At 34.1% G+C, this 20,010-nt stretch overlaps 1 long non-coding RNA gene across 1 annotated transcript; it reads right to left on the bottom strand.

Moving 5' to 3' along the window:
* Positions 1–11,756: 11,756 nt before the first annotated feature.
* On the bottom strand, positions 11,757–12,435 carry LOC116805066. The gene is made up of 2 exons (XR_004365001.1): positions 12,259–12,435; positions 11,757–11,843 (listed from the first exon to the last, which is right to left on the bottom strand). It is a non-coding gene; the product is annotated as an uncharacterized LOC116805066 (long non-coding RNA).
* Positions 12,436–20,010: the final 7,575 nt, after the last annotated feature.

Below are 20,010 nucleotides of genomic sequence, written 5' to 3'. Positions count from 1 at the left end.
TTCCTTCCAAGATTGGTAACTGCAGCTCTTAAATTATGAGAGATAGAGGCTTTTATCGCTCTTAAAGGCTGAAGGGGAATAGTTCAAAAATTTTCCGGATTTTTGAATCGCCAACAACCTGCCAACCAAATATGGTGATTGTGGGAGATAGGTGGCTTTATAGAGACGTAGCTCTCCAATATTTGCACTTCGTCTGTCCCGGCCACCCACCAGTATATGTTCCAAGTTTCAAATCTCTATCTAAGAGTGTCTAAACCAATATACTATGATACCTTCCAAGTATCAATGTATAAAAAAACACACTTGTGTTCTATCAAGATGAAGATGAAATATTCGATATTTGTTAAGATGAAGATGAAACTAAATAAATTAATTTATAATTGAAGTTGATGTTATTAATTAATAAGTTTTATTAAGGGTTGTCTACTCAAGAATCAATAAAAGTGTGTAAAAGTGGCCGCACAAACTTGTTAAGTAAAGTTTATTTTGAGTGCAAGCACAGCTTTTATGTTAGAGTCATTTTACGATATAGTAAATAAAGTAATCCCTAAAGCACTCATAAGATACTAAGATTAAGGGCTTGACTATACAGACTTGGAGTATGTACAGACAAATAAAGAATGATCACATATTCATTAAAATACAATTACTTCAATGTTAATATTTATGTAAATTATAATTCAAATAAATCTTGTTACGCTGAAACTTAGAAAATCAATAAAAATTGCATACAAAGTTTACACAGACAGACATAGTGTCAAAATCATAATACCCCTTTGGAGAGGGAGTGTAAATGCAGTTTTAAATCATCGTTAAAATGGATTTCGTCAGAAGCGTACTTCAGTGGCTGCGTTAAGAGAACGTTTGCACTCTCAATTCAAGGGCTAATTGCCGGAAATAAAAATGAAAATCACATCCGGCGCTTCAGCTGCAGCGGAAACGAGCGTGGTAGTAACCAGAAGTTCTTGCTACACTGAATAAATGTTCAGCGCGTCTGGTTTTTAAACGAGTACATTTCTTCCAAAACAGTATATATATATTTATATATATGTATAAATTATTTTTTTTTTTTTTGTTATTTATGTTATTTATTTATTGTGCAGTCTTCTGCTACGTTTGCTCTGCACATTTCAGATGCATCATAAAAATACACACATAATAATGCAAAAGTCGCTCATTGCATTTCTCATTTTTATTTTATTTCATATTATTGTGCTATTTGTTTATACGGCCAACGTTTTGCCTCCTTGCCAGCATACAGCATACAGCATACGCCAACAATGGCAAATCATCATGGCGCTAATTAAATTTACCCATTTGAAATTCTCCCAGAGCTTTCAAACGAGAGAAAACTATAGTATCCGCACGGCATTAATTTGACTGTGCATAACATCAGGAATTAAATTATGCTGCTCGCATAAGGACATTTCAATATCAATTCGAAACAATTTGTGTATCGTGTTCTTCAACCACCCAGCATAAAGTATTTAAAGCCCATGAAATAATTGATATTGAGTGGATACAATTCGCCCACATTTTATCACACCAAAAAATCAGTCTTGAATTTTAACAATTCGTGTTAAATATTCAATTTATATTTTTTTTAAAAGTATTTATTTATTGAATAGTCAGTCAATCATACTTTCGTCACGTATACGCCGTGCTGTCAAGCCTTTTTCTACTTTGAACATTGGGCATTGTTGGGATCGCCGTTGTGTTTACTTATTGCCTAATTGCATGAATATTTTTGCATGAGCGTCGATTGTTTATTGTTGTTGATTTGTCGAATTCAAAAGGCACTGGCATAAATTGTGCACCCATTTATATACAAATTGGTTCAAATATTTACACTTCATTAAGTTCTAAACAACACAAACACATATTGTACAACAATTGAGCTCAATGTGCGTTAATTAATTGCACACAGTGCTTTTCACATTATGCCTTTTAATGCTTAATAAATATTGATTGTTATTCAAAGGCTGTTCCAAATACTTTTAAACATGTCAATGCTGTTAATGTTCACAATCGTTTTACTATTTCATACTACATCTGCTGACTGCCTTTGACTGACGCTAACTGCCAAACGCATTCAACTCAAGTCGAGTGAAAATCTTAAAAGACAACCAACTGCCAACTGGCCAGCCACTTGCCAGTTGCAGTCCTTTTAGCTGTCGACTGTCTTTCTCCCTTTGTACTTTACGGATTACTGATTCAATGCATTTTTATACCCTTTTTAGAGATTTTATTCTAGCTGTATTTTGAGACCTTACAGCGGTCGGTAGATAGCTGATACGAAAAACCAAAATATTTTAAGAAATTTCAATTCATTACTGCATTTTACTAACTCTCCACAAAATAGCAAAATTACTAAATCACACACTTATAACAAAAATCACTTAAATCGTTGGTAAGAGTCTTTAAGGATGCCTTGGATGCCTGTAGATATCCATGTTTTTCTTTATGCATTATATATAACCTGAGGCTCTACTTATATTTTATATGTAAGGCTATTTTTGTGTATGTGTATTTAATAGCATGTATATAAATAGATTTTGCATGGAGTGCAGCAAATTTGTTTTTGATTTCTGTCGGAACTGTCAGTTGGCTGCTTTTTCTGTTTGTATTTCCCTTTGCTGTGTTTTTTTTGTGTGCTGCGTTCTGCTGTGCGTGTCATTCATTTAAATTAATGCCATTAAAGTGTTAAAAGCATCTCAAATGTTCGCACGTTCTGCCAAATGCTTTTGTTCTTTGCATCAAAATGGAATTTTCCAGACAAAAAGGAATCGACTTAAAAAAATTCCACACACATAGACAGCATAAGTAATTAGTTGTGCGTGAGACAATATTTCACTCATGCGAATTGCTGTAAATAATTTTGAAAGAAATTCTCATGTACTTAAGCTAATTTATTGGCCTGAGCATTATTAGTGAAACATGTCCGATTTGCAAATTAAATTCAGTTGAAGCTCTTTTTTAATGAAATTTTATTGAAGAAAAATTACTTTCAGTGCTGCAATTCTCTGCAATTACTTGACTATTTTTTTCTTTACTTTTACTTTGTATCAATACAAATTTATAAATACATTTTCAATTTGCTTTCAACCAAAGCTCAGATACTTGCATATTTTATCTTAAATATCTTATACAATTTATATGGTATAAGTTTTGATTTGCTTCTAATGTGCATTTAAATATTAAAAATTATGTTTGTTTCCATTTAATTTTGTAGTTGTATTTTTCTGTGTTGATTGATATTAGTCAACATTAAATAATAGAGAAATGCTGCTATTGTAATATTGCCCACTTACTACACAATTTTAATCAGATTTTGAGGACTTATTTTTAATTACGTTTCTGAGTTTGTGTCATAGAGCTTGAACAATTTAGTAAGTTCTTTTAAGAGTTAAAAATACGCCATAATGCGCTTATATTGTATAACTTGCTGGTTATAACACACTCAAGTAATTATATAACAGGATTCGCAGAAGCTCACAAATGATATACTGGTATTGCAAAACGTGATATGCGGCTGTCATCCTCGAAAACGTGTCAGCCATTTTCATCTCCGGCCAAGACGCCCACATATTTTCCTGCCTGTGTGTGTGAGTGTGTGTGTGTGCTGAAGCCATGTCATGCATAAAATAAATGTACTACATGCACACATATAAGTATATGTTATGTCACAATGTGTAACAAAAAATGCAGCTCAATGTATATATATATATTTCATTATAAACGTCTTTGTCTTCGTCTACGATTTAGCTGGCAGATATCCTCTGTCTACATGCTGACAAGCACACTTGCTGAAAGTGTTATATAAACATTCATTAATCTGTACTCTGTTTGTCGATAATCGCAGTACTTTTAATGTAAATATTAACTTATATATCTAAGAACAGCGGTATTTTTCTTGTTAAATCAAGAATTGATTTTTTTAATATGTGGGAATTTTTTTTTTTTTTTTAATTTCCCCGGTATTCTGATATGTTACTTAAATTATTATTAATTAAATTATATTAAGATTTTAAGTATATGTACATTATTTACATATAAGCTCATATCATTTGACTTGAAAAATCTTTACATCTTATAAATATTCGAACACTCGACCCGAGACAGCAACTTTCATTTCTTATTTGTGAATTATTTTTAAAATAGTTTATCGCATTTCTAACTTTTATACTCTTGTTATAAACATATTTCTTAATATCAGAAATGTAATCTGAAAATTTATGGAAAAAAAAAAAAAATTACAATTTATTTTTCTATTAATATAAATTTAGAAATTATTTCTAATATCCAGAAAGTTTTTTCTGGTTTTCTGGGCTATTTTCATTTTATGTGAATTTTGTAAGTTTCAGGGCGGTTTTTTTTCTGAGTGTACTTAATAAAAGTAATTTGTCATTGCTGATGCTTATATCGTAATTCCAGTTTCATGCAAGACAATAAATAATATTTGCTACGAATATGTAAAAGGTAGACCAGACAATCTCTTATTACAGGTTGAGTATTTGTGAACTTTAGCCTTGATTGCATGCTTAAGTTTTACCTTTGGTATTTTCTGATTCCTTGATTGTCTATGCGATTTCGCAAAGCTGGTTGTCTTTTCATCTAAGTTCTGTGCAATTGGGCTAAAGTAATTGGCGCCCAGGCAATCAAATAAAGCAAACTTTTGTTCCAATGTCAGCGCTTAATTTATCGGGCTTTGCTTTTGTGCTTGTTTACGGCTTAACTACATTTTGGGGCTTATTATGCTGCTAATTTAACAGCAGCCGCTTAATTGTATTTGACGGGTTCTACTGGGTGCTCAGCTGAACAATCAGGATATACAAGTGAAGGCGGGAGTTGGAGTCGGAGTGGGAGTGGGAGTGGGAGGGGCGTTGTAGTCTGGGTATTAGATGAGTCGGCTAATTGGCCTTGAGAACAATACAATATCAAAGTTAGCTGCTCAATCGACAAGCCACACGCAGAGTAAATAAGCATTGTCAATAGCATGCCGTAGAACCGCCCACTTACATTCAATGTGCTCCTACCCTCTTTCCCAGTGCTATTGTTGAAATCATCGCCGCTGAACGGGGAAAATTTGAATCGTTTTGTAAATAATCGAAATATGAGAGAAACATTTTAAGTGCTTTTGTGGCCATCATTTCTATTCCGCACCCCCGCCACAATGCAAAAGTTTTTGTGGTATCATTTTCGAAACTATAGCCTGAAGTGCAGCAAATGCAAGATTGCTGAAAATTTCAACAATAGAATAAACTTTTATGCATGCGAATTAGTTGCCATGATTTGAATCCTCTCAGGCTCACTTGAGAACGCCAACTTGCGCTGCTGATATCTGCAAATGAAATTTGACAATACTCGGGCTTAAATTATATCATAATGTTTTGCTGCCAGCAGACAAAATTTGAATGCAAGAATATACGCAATATATAAGGAGATATCTACTATTTAATATTAAATATTAATCAATTTTAAATACCCCAAAGAAACTTAAGTGAACATTAGGCATGAACATAGAAGAGCAATAGAAAGCGATTAAAGGAATCATATACAAAATGTGTGCAGCTGGCACAAGTAATTTAAGCTTGATGACGTTTGTATTTTAGTTTAATTCCAAATATGCTTATTTTTTTTTGTTTTCAATGAGATTAAATTAATTAGCAATTCTTTTTAGCTTGTCCCTTTGTTCTTAAAATATGTTTCCCATGAAAGCACTTATTCATTTATCACTTGCAACACATGCTTTTAATGTTTAGCTGTTGACCTGTTACAAAATAGCAATAGTTTTGGTCTCCAGTTGCAGTTCAACTTATTATGTTATTAATAAATTCTGTATTTGTCTAATTTTTAGTTTTTAAATGTGTACACAGACTTCTTACATTCGCTAAACACTAACACAGCAACCGAGGCAGCAAATTTCATTACTTGCTTTTGAATTTTGGAAAATAAATTTGGTAGATAAAAATGAAAAAAAAAAACGTGTCCTGAAAAATATCAGCAAAAATCAAATCATTTCTAAGCCCGACAAATTTTCTTGCTTTCAGCGCAATTTTATTTTTATTTCAAGATTCCAATTTTCAAGTCAATTTTATTCTAAGTGTATGTGTTTATCTAAGCCATAAATCCGATCTGGCTCTACTAGAATTTTTTCTGCTTTAGATGGCTTCCTACTTACTTCTTTTATGTTCTAGTTTTTTACGAACATTACGGACATTTTGTGCACTGCTTTAAATTCTTATTATAGCTTGATAGTTGTGGTTGAAAATCGAAATTCTTTAGTTTGTGAGTATTTTTGAATGGTGTACGTTGCCATAAAGTTGCCACGCACAACAAAATTAAAGCAGAGTTTAAATGAAAAGATTTAAGCTTGCTTGCATTGTGTTTGCTCAACGAGAGTATATCACTTTTAAAGGCTTATGGAATGCTTAAACAAATTGCGGAGCTTATGGAATGGCTGTTGTTGAATCCTTATCAAATCGTTTGCAGTGCAGACTTATTGCATGACATCAGTTCGATTAATAACTCAATTTGCGGCTTTAGCGCTTCCGAAATATATATAAAAATGAAATCGCAAAAAAAGTCACAGAAACCACAGTGTTCGCTGCCAAACAATGGGAATGTGGCTCAATCACTATCCACTGGATAGATTCAAATGTATCTGCGTATACGAGTTTCGCTTAGTTTCTGTTTCTATTTTTTTTTTGTCTTTTTACATCGTGTGGGTTTGAAGAAGGGAAGGTATGTGTATGTGTGTGTGTGTGTGTGTGTGTGTGTATGTGCGGAAACTCAAAGAATGTGAAAATGGAAAAAAAAAAACGAGATTTAATATAGTCACAGTTCATTTTGTATTCATGCACTTTACAAATTTCTTGTTCACAGAAAAGCAGGGCTTCTGTGTGGGTACCCCATTTGTTTTATTATATGTTGACCACAGCTGCCTTGGCAATATGTGCAATTTCAGTATATGCATTTGCTTTTGAGTGGACTTTAATTTGACTGCTGTCCGCTTGGTGACACTGCTCCTGCAAGCATCAACTCCTTTGATAGATAAACTTGAGCTATATGCCTAAGTTATGAATGCGACAAACAGGAGACAGCTTTCAGAGAGCTGTGTCAGCTGTGTGGCTATGTTTTCTCCAGCTGCTGCACTAAATTAATGGAATATTTAATGTTCAGAGCCATTATTCTAGCAAAAGTCTTATATATTTGGGTGTGGTTTCCCCAATATATGTCACATAAATTGAACCACTTTTAATGAAAGCATTCGCACAAGTTTTAAACTTTGCTTAATATGCATTTCTATTATTTGGTATTTTCCAATGAATTAAATCATTTATTATTTTCCTGTATTTAATGATATTAAAACATAAATAATCTAATATTTATTTATTGCATTAGTAATAAGAATTTAAATACATTTTTATTTAATTAATATGAAATATGAATTTCTATTTTATTTTTCTTCTAAAATGTATTATTATAATTTTGTTTTTCTTGTCTTTATTTATAGAGGTGTTTAAGCACGTTTGAAGCAAAAAAGAAAAAAAAATCAGTTCCGCGAACAATGCAAATATCGAAAAGGAAACACGTGCAGATATGCCAATGGCCGAGTGACAATCATTACGACTACGATGAACATAACAGGAAGAATAACAGCAACAATTGCAACAAAAACAATTGTATCTGAAATACGGAAGCGCAAACAGACACAAATGTAAGCACAGCTTATGTGTGTGTGTGTGTGTGTGTGTGTTTGCTATATTTACATACCACATCACGTGTTGTTTCAACACTAAAAAAAATGAAAGAAAAACCTAAAGTGGAACATGAATGGATAAATACCCTTATAGATAAAAATGCTATGCAGATTCCTTAGTAGCAAAAAAAAAACTAATTAATCTTATTTAAATATTTTATTATTATTTATTATTTTAATTTATATTTTACATAAGAACTTAACTCGACGTACGTTAACCTTGAGTCGATCTAATTTAAGCAAAATTTACTCTTGCCATATACAATTTGTAATATGAATTAGGGAATATTTAGCTAGTTCTTTTTGATTCTTTCATTAGAAGCTGTTTGGCACTACAGCTCTTCAATGCATTACTTATGACTTGATTAAATCATAATACCCCATTTGAGAGCCATAAAACCCAAATCTCACATGCTTAATGTCAAATGTTTTGTTTGTCTTTTGGCGCACGTCAGCGCCTCTTGTTTAAAACGTGTTTATTTTAAATGCAATTTAAAATTCAGCATAAAAAGAATAGCAAGCAATAATGTTGAAGCCAGTCACGTGTTGTGCTGGATTCTAAAATGGCATTGGCAATTGAGCAACAAATAGAGCCCAAATCAAAGGTTTAAGTCAGACACAAGATACAACAAAGCCAAGTGATTTAAGTTGAAAAGTGGCTTTGGCTTAACTTACCAAAAGAAAAGGAGACACACAGAAAGGGAGAGGGAGATGAGGTAGAGACAGAGGGAGGAAGAGTTCAAGCTGACAGCACACAACTAGGTCAATATACTCAAAATTGTTCGAGAAAAATTTGCCAAAGTGTTTGCTGCAACAAGACAAGGTAAATCATATATATACATACATATATGTGATTTGTATATATGTGTGCTGTATATAGCTAACTGGGAACTTTCTGGTTTTTTGTGTCATATCCAGTGGCATTTTGCATGTGGCCTTATCTGTCTGCCCTTGTCTTCAGCTGTTTCTAATTAGCAAGTTGTGGCTGCAACGTCAACTATCTCGAGAATGCGGCTCGCAAACATTGCACAAATAAACCATATAAGCCGTTTACTACTGTCTGTCTGTCTGACTGTCTGTCTGTCTGTGTGTGTGTGTTCATTGGCGCATCTGTTCGTAACTGCATTATTATTGTGTACTAAATCTAATTGTGTTTGAGGCAAACGGAAAGTTCAATTATGTAAATGCTGATAACATAATATTACCCATTCGTAGCGTGTGCCAGCGAGGGGACTGTTTGCAAGCAAGCGAGCTCGTTAAATGCATTCCTTCTAGCTTGCAATTATCCTCAGTGTAGGCGGGTAGGAGGGGATAGAGTGCTGACTGCTTATTACAGCTTCCTGCAATTATTTGCAGACACAATTTGTGATTGGCAGCAGACAAATTTCAAATAATGACTTATAAATGTCTATATATATATACGTGAGTGTTTGTGTGTATTTCTTGCAGATAAATCAGCGTCAAATAGTGAAATGTGTACGTATGTGTGAGTATTTTCGATTACGATTATTACATATTTACATATTATTTAAGTTAGTGTAGCAGCCAAGACTAGGTTAAGGGAGTGTTTTCGAAACTTCAACGTGACTTTTTGGCGTGTGGGCCAATTAATAAGACAAAAATATGTACATAAATATATTTTATATATGTACTTTTCTAGGGCTTTCAATAAGTGTCTCCAAACCGCAAATACTTGATGTAACTGATTAAGTTTTGTCAGAAATATGCATAGCAGCTCTGTAATACCTCTTGAGGCTTTGGTTGTGTGTGACTTAAGGTCACCGCAACCGCAGGTCATGTCAAACTTTAGCCAAGTACTGGCAATAAATCTACGTTGGAAATTCTAAAAGTTTATTTATATTTCACCTGCTGTGCGCCAAAGTATCAGCGACAGCTAAGAAACACATATATTTTCATCAGTTTATTCCCGACCTGACTCTGCTATTAAGTTTCAGGCACCCAATGGTAAGCACTTTCCTTGAATTTGCCATAATGACACAAACTGAAATAGGCCACTAACTAAATGATTACCATCAAAAGCAGTGTTTATTTAAAGCAGTGTTTAAATTTACGAAATTGGCAGAAAAAACAATATAAATATTCCTCTGCTAATACTAGTATAATAACAGAATGTGGAGGTGAATGCTCTTTGGCTCTATTTTGCTCAGCCATTGGGGATAACAATAGCAGTAGCAAGAGTAAACAAATTCTATTGTGCTCTGTGTAGTTTTAGTAATAACAACAAAAAAAAAAACAAATCGAGAGCAAAAAAAGTAATCACATATTTGATTTGCTCGTTTGCTACCGGATTTCCAATGACGCTTCTATTGGAGTAATTTTAAGATTTCTTTGTGCTCTATATCATACAACTGAAGTTGTTGCTTTGCGGTCATTGCATGTGAAAGTTAAAGGCGTATCTGAGCAGAAAAGCAGTGTAAATTGTGCTCTGTCGTGTTACAAATCATAAACCAAAAAAGATAAACAGCAAACAGCCAACACACACACACACCCGGGTCCAATTATGCAAGCTAACAGCGCAAAAGTGCAGACCACAACAGAGACATCATTAGTATGCAGTTTGTTGTTTGTATTTACAACTTTGTGTGTGTGTGTGTGTGTGTGTGTGTGTGTGGGCGTGGCTGGGTAAACTTTTGGCCACAAGTGACTCGCGCGTTGACTGTGAATCGTTGCTGTTAGTCAGAACATAAAAACATTCTACAAAAAGCGGCTTTAAAATAAAACAATTACAATGCACGAATAGGGTATATCCAATTGTCAAAAGGTCTGAAGTAAGCACTCCTAAAAATGTTGTAAATCTTTTATCAGTTATATTTAGGCACCTGAATTTTGTAAAAGAATTCTGCTTAAAATATTGATGTGCATTTATAATTCTTTAACACCCCCGCTACAATACTCTTAATAATATAAAATATATATATAGAAACAAGTAAGAATGCTGTAGTCGAGTGAGCTCGACTACGATATACCATGAACCCAGCTGTTAAATGCATTCTAGTTTCGTTCACAAAAATATCTTTTAAAACTTTTTGCACTCAAATGTGAGCAGCTCTGCAAGTGCGCTCATTTCTCATAACAAGCACAATCATTGAGAAGTAAAAAAATATCGAATAAATAAAGCAAACTTGATCTGCACCGGGTATACGAGAACCTATATTCCAAGTTTGAAGTGTCGACTGTTGAATCTTATCAAGAATATATATACTTTATGGGGTCGGAGATGCTTCCTTCTGACTGTAACACACATTTGCACAAAACCATTATATCCTTTTTAATCATTTATAGTGGGTTCATGGTATAATTTTCATTAATTTTGACGCTTATTTAGAAATTATTTATTTTATTTTATTTTATTTCTATTTAGTTTTAAATTACTGGTTCTATGTTTTAAGCGCCTTATTTTCCGGGATGTATGAGTGCATTTTCACAAATTTGTATTATCGTCTTTGTACACCAATTTTGTGGGTAAAGGGTATTAAAACAATATAATCCATTGAAACCCAAATCGTAGTTAAGGCCTTAATTAAAATGGAGTGCTTGCAGCTTGTTGTTTTTAATCCTTATGTTAAATCTATAGCAATAAATATTGAATATGGTATGGATTCGATACGCTGTGTTCCCACTCATTCAGCCATAAACTGCACTATTTGGTCCATTCATGAATGTGCATTGCGAATTCAACGAGAAACTGAATGAAAGGCATCGCTTCAATCAATTTCAAAAGGTGCTTTCATCATTGAATATGTGGGTAGTAGGTCAACAGCTTTTTTTTTTTATCTATAGTTAAGCCAATACAATCAAATATGCAATATCATATGTTATGTTAAGGTCGGCGAAAAGCAACAAAAAGCAGTCGAATAATGACAGGCACATTTTGCAGGCCATATATGTAAATTGCTGGGCATGAAATGCAAATTGTTAAGTCTCTGACGAGTGAGTAAATTTTGCGTGTATAAAATCAATATCTCATATAGGCTCAACTTAAGACAACATTCAGCAAATGTTTATTATTATATGGTAGCATGGTAGAAGAATTATAGCATCTTGAGCGTCTTCATAAGTCCTACAGAAATAAATAGTGCATTAAAAGGATACTAGAAATACGATATATGATTTTAATTTTACGATTTTTCTGCAAGGTATCAAACCGGATTAGGAATTTAACGATTGAAATTCAGAATCGGAATCAGAACACATATTCAAAATGGTTTAAAGACCTCAATACCGGAACTGATATTATTTGTTCAGAAAAAGCCATACATTCTTTGCTCAAATTCATTATTAATGGGTTCACGGTAAAACAAGATATAAAGAAATAAAGATACCAATACCTAATTGAATATCTTGACGAAGTTCTGAAAAATACTGGAATCTTTAGCAGAATTTTTGATACTTTACGTTACAGTAATATAATCAGAGAATAAATTCTTTTCGGTTTGACACCCTGGATTTTAGTAATATAGGTTCATACAAATTACCCCATCTTCCAAACAGAGGACTTCGAAGTCTGTGCAGACTTCTGGTGGGCGCTTGGCCAATAGAAATAATGTAAGTATTAGTAAAGCCAGAATACAAAAAACAACAGCCCAATATCTATAATGCTTTTTTTGATATCTGGGATTCCACGGTACATTATACATCGCCTTGGTAACTAAATTCAACTGGGGGAAGTTATAAGTTAATATTTTTATGCTTATTTGTTGATTAAAATACGTACTTTTATTTCAATAACACTTAATGTCGTAGTCGGTGCATTCTCCAAAGTCCGCTCGGATTGTATAAAAAAGACCCACAAGGATTAGGAACAACACAATTAACACAATTGCCCAGAAGATAATACGATAAATAGTCGGCGTGATTTCAAATTTCTTTTCGTCCTGCGTATCAATATGTGGTGAGTTACGATGTCTCGATATTTTGCTGCCCATTTTCTCAATTTGAAATACAGTTTTATTTCAATAGAATTTTGAAGAGTGCTAGGTTTCCTAGAAATCTTTGTGGCTTCAACGATTACTTGGTTTAAATTGCCAACACTTTTCGGAACAATAACTCAGTAGAACAATGAAATTTTATTGAAATTTGTGGCCATTAGTGCTGAAATGGCAGCTCGAGCGGAACCAGTCCCAATTTGGACAACAACTTTATTGTAACTGTAGAAACTTTGGCTAATTATTTAAGTTAATTGGCCTTTTTGGCCACAAAAAGTCAAAACAAACTCACACAGACCCACAGACACACACAACACAACACAACACAATACAACAAAGACCATGAAATAATGTGGGAAGTCTGCATAGGATCCCGTGTTGGCCTAAAATAGGTTAAATATTTGCACAAAAGGCCACAAATGTCTCGCAAATTTGTTAAAATTACTTACAAACAAAGTTATACAATTTCGACATCTTTCTTTCCTAGATGCTGGCCGTCAGGCGTCAGAAGTCGGGTCAGGGTCAGGGTTCAGGGGCTGGTCAAGAGGGTCTCATAAATTCCGAGTTTGTGGCATGACTTTTGTTATGCTCAATCAGAATGTAAATGCGAACGAAAGGACTCCCCTGTAAATGCCTGCGGTTCGCTCAACGAGTGTGAGATACTTTAAACTCATTTCTGGCCATTATTTGCCCTAGTAATTGGTTGCACTCGCCCTGCATATTTTATAGAATTGTTCAGATGCCTTCGAACATCTACCCACACAAATTTCAAGGTGGCAAATGTTTGCACATCAACTTGCGGCCAATTAGATGTGTTTGCAGTCGCAGTCCAACTGCAAATGGCCAAGGTCCAACCAAAAATTACCAGAGAGTAGAGTACATTAGTCTTAGTTTCCTAATGGTATAGAATTCAACCCGCAGGCTAGCTGAAAATAAACTCGAATGGAGTGCATCGGCTTACATTTTTAATCGCCTTAAGTTTAGATGTATGTTCGGTTCTATTTATTGAGCAATTCAAACAAATAAAATAACTGTAGTAGTTTTAAACTCAATGAACTAAATGCTGCCTCGTTTACCTAAACCTCACTGAAGTCTTCTTATTCTCTAACTGAGCTTACATATAGGTAAGTGATTCAAACAATTGCAAATAAACTATAACATTGTTATTCTCTATTTGTTTAGTTATATTAATGATGATTCGATTCAGTTGAATTTTGATTATTTTTGATTAAACCTAAAAAGTATAACAAATATGGGTACAACTAAATTTAATTCATGTGTATCAAAAGTCTGACAAAGAGTCTGAAATCATTTCCATAAAATGCCAGTTCCTCATATCTGAAATAAGTCCGTGTCAAAATCAAACTGAATGCCAATAAGCTATTCGCTTAGTGTCAGTTAAATATACGAATATACAAAGTTTGTATTGGGAAAATTAAATTTCGCAGAATCACATAAGGAAAACCTTAATTAGACAATGAGGAATTGGACTCAAATAAGATTTCAAAGTTTATTTAACCCTCTAATGCCCAAGAGGGCCCTTACTGGCTCTCTAAAATATCCCTTTTACTGAATTATTTTGGTTGTTGTCTCATTCGTAGAACCCAAAAAATTGATTTACTGGCATATGCAACATATTCTAATGGTAGAGTTAAATATCCAAAACAAATGTGAGCAAAAATAATGATTTTGAGACCATTTGGTAGGCCTTACTTGTCCTGAATAACAGCGAAATAAACTTAGGTCACCCAAGGGGGGTCTTGGGAACTAGAATAATAATTAATATTAGTACTAAAGAACTTTAATTACAGTACAACATTTCCATTCGATTCAATGAACTTGTTTCTTTTGTCACTTTAAGCTAATGCCATTGGGGGTAATTGCAAATGCAGTTTGACTGACATTGTGTGAGTCTTATAGAAATTATAACTAATTGCATTAATGAAGAATGCCCAATACTACTTAATCATGCCATTTGACGGAATATCATGTGATATGTGTGTTCATTACATGTTACAAGATGTGGCTGCTGTTGAGACTTGCTCGAAATGCTGCTTTTTGCCGTGTCTCGTTCAGAGACACTACGGCTTTTGGTTGTGTCTGTTTGATGTTAATGAAAGTTTCCGTCGTGCAAATAAGGCCAAAAGCATGGAAATCAGTAAAACAAATTGGAATCTGCTTTTTATCGCACGCTGCACGACACAAGAGACAGAACTCAAGAGCTTCACTTTGCCCACAACCTCATCGATTGCTGCTGCTGCTGCTGCTGCTATTTTGCTAGGATGTGTGTGGGTGTGTCTGTGTGCCACTATATGTGTGCTGTCCATGTTATTGACTTGCTCATTATGGCTCTCCTCTGTTGGCAATGTCGTCGTTCGCCAGCTGCTGGTTGACTGTCGCCTTGGTTGCGATATTGCTTCGCTTTGCCTCTCTTCGCTTCGCTTCGGTTCAGTTTGGTTTGGTTTGGTTTGGTTTGGTTTGGTTTTCATTTCGATTCATTTTCAATTTAGCAATGCCACAAAGCATGGCACTTTTCAATTCCTATCGTATCGTGGCATTTGCAATCAGTGCTCATTTTACCATAAATTGATAATTTTCTAACGGATATACAATTTCCGAAGCCCGCATTCAGAACACTCGCACAATCGCAGAATCGCAGTCGTTGACCCGCCGCAGGCGCAGCGTATTAAATTCCAAAGCCGCAACAAAAGTAAAATTATTCAAGTTAAGCATAGCCTTAATAAATATAAAAGGCATACCAGAAAGAAAAAAATGTGCAAAGTCTTTAGGAAAATGCAAAGTTCCAGTTGTCCACAACAACACAAGCCACGCACCGTCCAGGAAAGCCAACGGCCCAACTTAATATCCAACTAGTAGACAACTATCCAACTCTCTATTCAACTATCCGGCTAGGCAACTGTTTATTTTCAGTACACTTATTGCCTGATGCCTTATTACCAGTGGCTGGCCTGCAGCTTAATTTCGCGTTCTTTGGTTCTTAGCTGGCAAGTTTTGCCCCCGGCCTGACGTAAATTGTCAACAAACTTTTGCAACAATAAACTTCCCGTCTGCCTCGCGTCGCAACGTCGAGAAAAGTAAAATAACGGCTGGGCGTAGACAAAAACCAGAAAACAATAAGTCTTTTTTCGTATTCGTACTTGGTGCATTTTTGCATTTGAATGCAATGTGACTTTTAGCAGCATTTACACAGAGCTCAAGCCGAAAAAGAGAGCTGCATAAGCGGCGAATGAGTTTGAAAGCGTTGCCACTGTCTCCCAGGAGCTGCACAGATGCAAATGTGAATTCTTGATCTTTTTAGACAAGAGTCATGATTGTTTTAGCTTCTGTATAAGTTGACTTATTTTACGTTTTTTTTTTGTGCCTTTTTGTGTTTGATTAAAACACACAAAGTACTTCTCAAAATTCGGTGCTTTTTTATGTTAAGCCAAGGCTTAGTGATACAATTCTTTTATCTATTTAAAGGTTGTGCAATTGCTGTTCTTACAATAGTAGGTTGCTTTAAAATAGCCCTATATTTCAAAAACTTTATATTATTATCAGACTCCTCTATTTCTCAAAATAATAACTTCATTTTAAGCTTCTTATAATAACATTGTCGTATGCAATTTTAAATAAGATTTTTATTTTACAATTCAAGATATTTTTTTAATTAAAAGGGGGTAATGAAATTATATTAAATAATAAATAAATATTAACAAAATATTATAGTTTAAGTAGTACACCATATTCTTTAAAATTTATTTAAATTTGGAAAATATTGCTTTTAATTTACTATTCATTATTTGCATTTATTGATTTTGATTTAATTTGTGCCTTTATAAGTATATTAAATACTTAATTTCAGTTAGATTTAGCTTTGAAAATAAATATAAAAAATAAGTAATAGAATAAACAGTTATTTACATTATATTAACATTATATTAGTAATATTATTAACTGTTATAACAAAACCTCCACATTTATACACACATTTGCTCACATATTTGCTGTTAAAATTGTGAAAATTTCACACGTAATTTGAGATTAATTAAATTTATTTAAATTTACTATAGATATTTTTTTTTGGCAAATTAGTTGTTGTATATAAGAAGCTCAATTAAATTATCCAAAAATCTCTTTCTCTCAATTTATTTCCATGTGATTCAATAAATTAAATTCAACGAAGTTTCATGTTAAACACTTTTTAATAAAGTCTAAAACTAAAATTGAAATTCAAATTGAATTAAATATAATAAATTATTCAGCACATTTAATTTCGTTGGCTAGTTGTATTATGTCATTATCGTCAATAATAACAATAATTGGGCACATTTTTGTCACATGTGGAAACTTTATGCGTACGCTGTCAAAACAGTTGCAAAAGTCCTGCGCCAGGATATCTACTTAAGTACTTAAGCACGTATCTATGGGTTTGTGTGTGTGTGTTTGACTAGAGTGCGTAGCACATGTAAATTTCTGGCTAATTAAAATTAGCATATTCCCTTTAGCGTCGCACAGCAGGATGTGGCCATGGTCTTGCCACACCACATACGCTGTCAGCAGGACTTAGGAACTTGGTTAAAAAAAAAAAGAAAAGGCATAGCTCGCGTTACCAGCTGATTAAAAGGGAAAGCTAACAAGCATTTGCTCTTTGCCTGCGGCTCTTCGTGTCATTTGTACGCCGCATTTGAGTCGTAAAAGTTTATAGTTCTTTTTTACGTCTGTTGTTGACTTCGTTTTGTTTTTTTTTTTCGCTTATATTGTTTAGGTTGAGTTTCTAGTTTGAGTATTTTTTAATTAAATTGTTGTTAGGTTTTTATGACCATGCTCTCAGACGCAGCATGTGTGTGAAATGTAAAATGCAAATATTGCTTGCCATTAAAATTGTGCCGTAAATTAAAATTTAATTTAAGGCAGCGAATTCGTATCGATTGCATGGCAACGTTAAATTATAATAATTATGTGTAAGGACTGGCATACATATTTAATAGAGCATACAATTTTCTGAAAAACACATAAATATTTCTGCTGAAATTGTGCACACTTTTGTACAAATTGTGGCTGAGTTCACCAGAATTAGTCGACATAAATTTGGTTTTGGATTTGGCTTTCTAACTAAAACTGCTGAATCGAAATATGCAGATTTATAAAGTTGCATAATCGGGATATGCTTTTCGATTTTCACCTGAATTGGCTGACAGAACTCAGATAAAATACAAAAATGTATGCATTTCGAGTTTAATTTCGTAGCCAACTTAACGATGCATTTTGAAACTGCCTTGGTTAAAAATAAAATCATTTCTATTATATTGTAAAATTTGATGTGGTTGATAGATTAACCTTGAAGAAAATTCAGTTACCTTTCGCGTGGCTTATTATTAATTGCCGGAAGTGCGAACGCACAGAACCCCAGACTCTGCGGTGCTTAGGACCACAGAAGCATGAATAGATTTGCATTTTAAATGTGTGCAGCATCAGCATCAGCTTTCGGTTTTTATTTGTGCTCCGTTCACTTATTTAAGCGTTGGCCTTTGTAAATACTTTTATAAAAATACTTATATATTAAATGAAAGAAAAGGCAAAAAGCGGAAGGTGAGTTTGGGGCTTGGGGTCATTTCCTTTTGATTTTGATTTTGGCTTTGGTTGGTTTTTTTTTTATATTCTTTTTGTCGGGGGCAGTTTACACTAAATTTGACTTTATACGCAAAGATGTTCTTAGGTTAAATGGTGCAGAAGCACTGCAAACTGTTGACCTGACCTAAGTAAAGCTAAAAAAATAATATATATATATATATATATATACGTATAAATTATATTGTGTGTATGTGCATGTATGAATAAATTTGTGTGGGTTTCCTCAAGAGTCTCTTGCGCGGGCAACCCAACTGTCAAATGTTGTTTTCTTATTTTAGTTTCCACAGCCAGCAAATAAACGTCAAGCGCATAACATAAAAATTGAAATCAAATAAGGAAAATTGAAATAAAAAGCTATGCATATTTTTGTTCTTTGCGGCTCTTTCATCTCGCATGGCAGCCTTGCATTAGCCTGAAGTCTTGAGTGCAAAAGTGTCAACAAAATAAATGCATAAATAAAGATCAGTGCGTCAATCCACAATGACATTTTGCCAACTCGCTCCCGTCCACCCAATTTACCCAGTCAAAAGTCAATGCTGAAAAATATTCAATATGAAAGTTAAGCAGCAACAAGAACAAAGGGTAAGAGGGGTAAGTGAATCAAGAAAAAAATGCGCACTCTTCCATTATTAAAGTGTGTGCTCTCATGCTTGATAAATTGCAGCTGAGCTTTTGCTTGAAGGATTTGCTGCAACTGTAGTGTGAAAATGTCTTGTGCATATAAGGCAGACCGCCCAGACTGTCAGACCGCCCAGACTGTCAGACATGTCAAGCAGCCAGCTGGCATTGTGAAATGGAAATTCAGAGCTCAAAACTCGCAAAACTCTTTTCCTCAGTCTGCAAAAATGTATTAAAAAAATAATAATAGCATACTTTCCGGTTCACATTTTACAGTTAATCATTTGAACTTTGTAGTTGATTCGCAGCAGCACTTAGACTCCAAATGGCTACTCACTGCACAAGCTGGCCAAAACAAGAGCCGCAACAACAGCAACAACAATCAACCAGCTACAGTTGTGTGCATTGTTGTCTGACTTGGCTTTCAGATTTTTCACTTGTCGCTTTCGTTGATTTTGCTGCCTTTGTTGGACCCGTGGCGTTAATATATGCAGCCATAAATCTGCGCATTCAGCATTGCTCAGACTGATACTGTTGCTGTTGCTTTTGTTGTTTTCAACAATGACAACACTCGTGAGAACCACAGCAGTGCGCTGTCATGTTTCCCATATGCCAAAGAATTACGCGGCTCTTTTTGTATTCCCTTTAAAGTGGATAATATAGTGTGCATAACAACAGTTCTTCATAACGTACACAGAATCCATCAATGAATACTGGTATTTCGTAAATATTTAAACTGTCCTATAACCGATTACTCAACATTTGAATTATTCATTCGATCGCGTAACCCAACTCAATCAAAATGATTTTCTCTACTTAGTCAACATATACTATCAACAATTCCAATCAAATTGCATGAGAACTTTTATTTATATATATATATATTTGGTAGGGTATTTAGTGTTCGCAAACTGAAAATGCCTATACCAAATTGTTGTCTTCCTTTCTTCTTCCCTATCCTGGCTTAAGGTAATATTTTGCCAGTCACTGGTCGATAAGATATTGATGCAGCTGCCGGAATCGTTAAATTTAACTGCTGTTAAGAAAAAA

Source organism: Drosophila grimshawi, unplaced genomic scaffold, assembly GCF_018153295.1.
Source record: "Drosophila grimshawi isolate 15287-2541.00 unplaced genomic scaffold, ASM1815329v1 contig_1369, whole genome shotgun sequence".
Taxonomy (NCBI): Eukaryota; Metazoa; Arthropoda; class Insecta; order Diptera; family Drosophilidae; genus Drosophila; species Drosophila grimshawi.
This window is presented reverse-complemented; position numbering and strand designations above follow the sequence as displayed.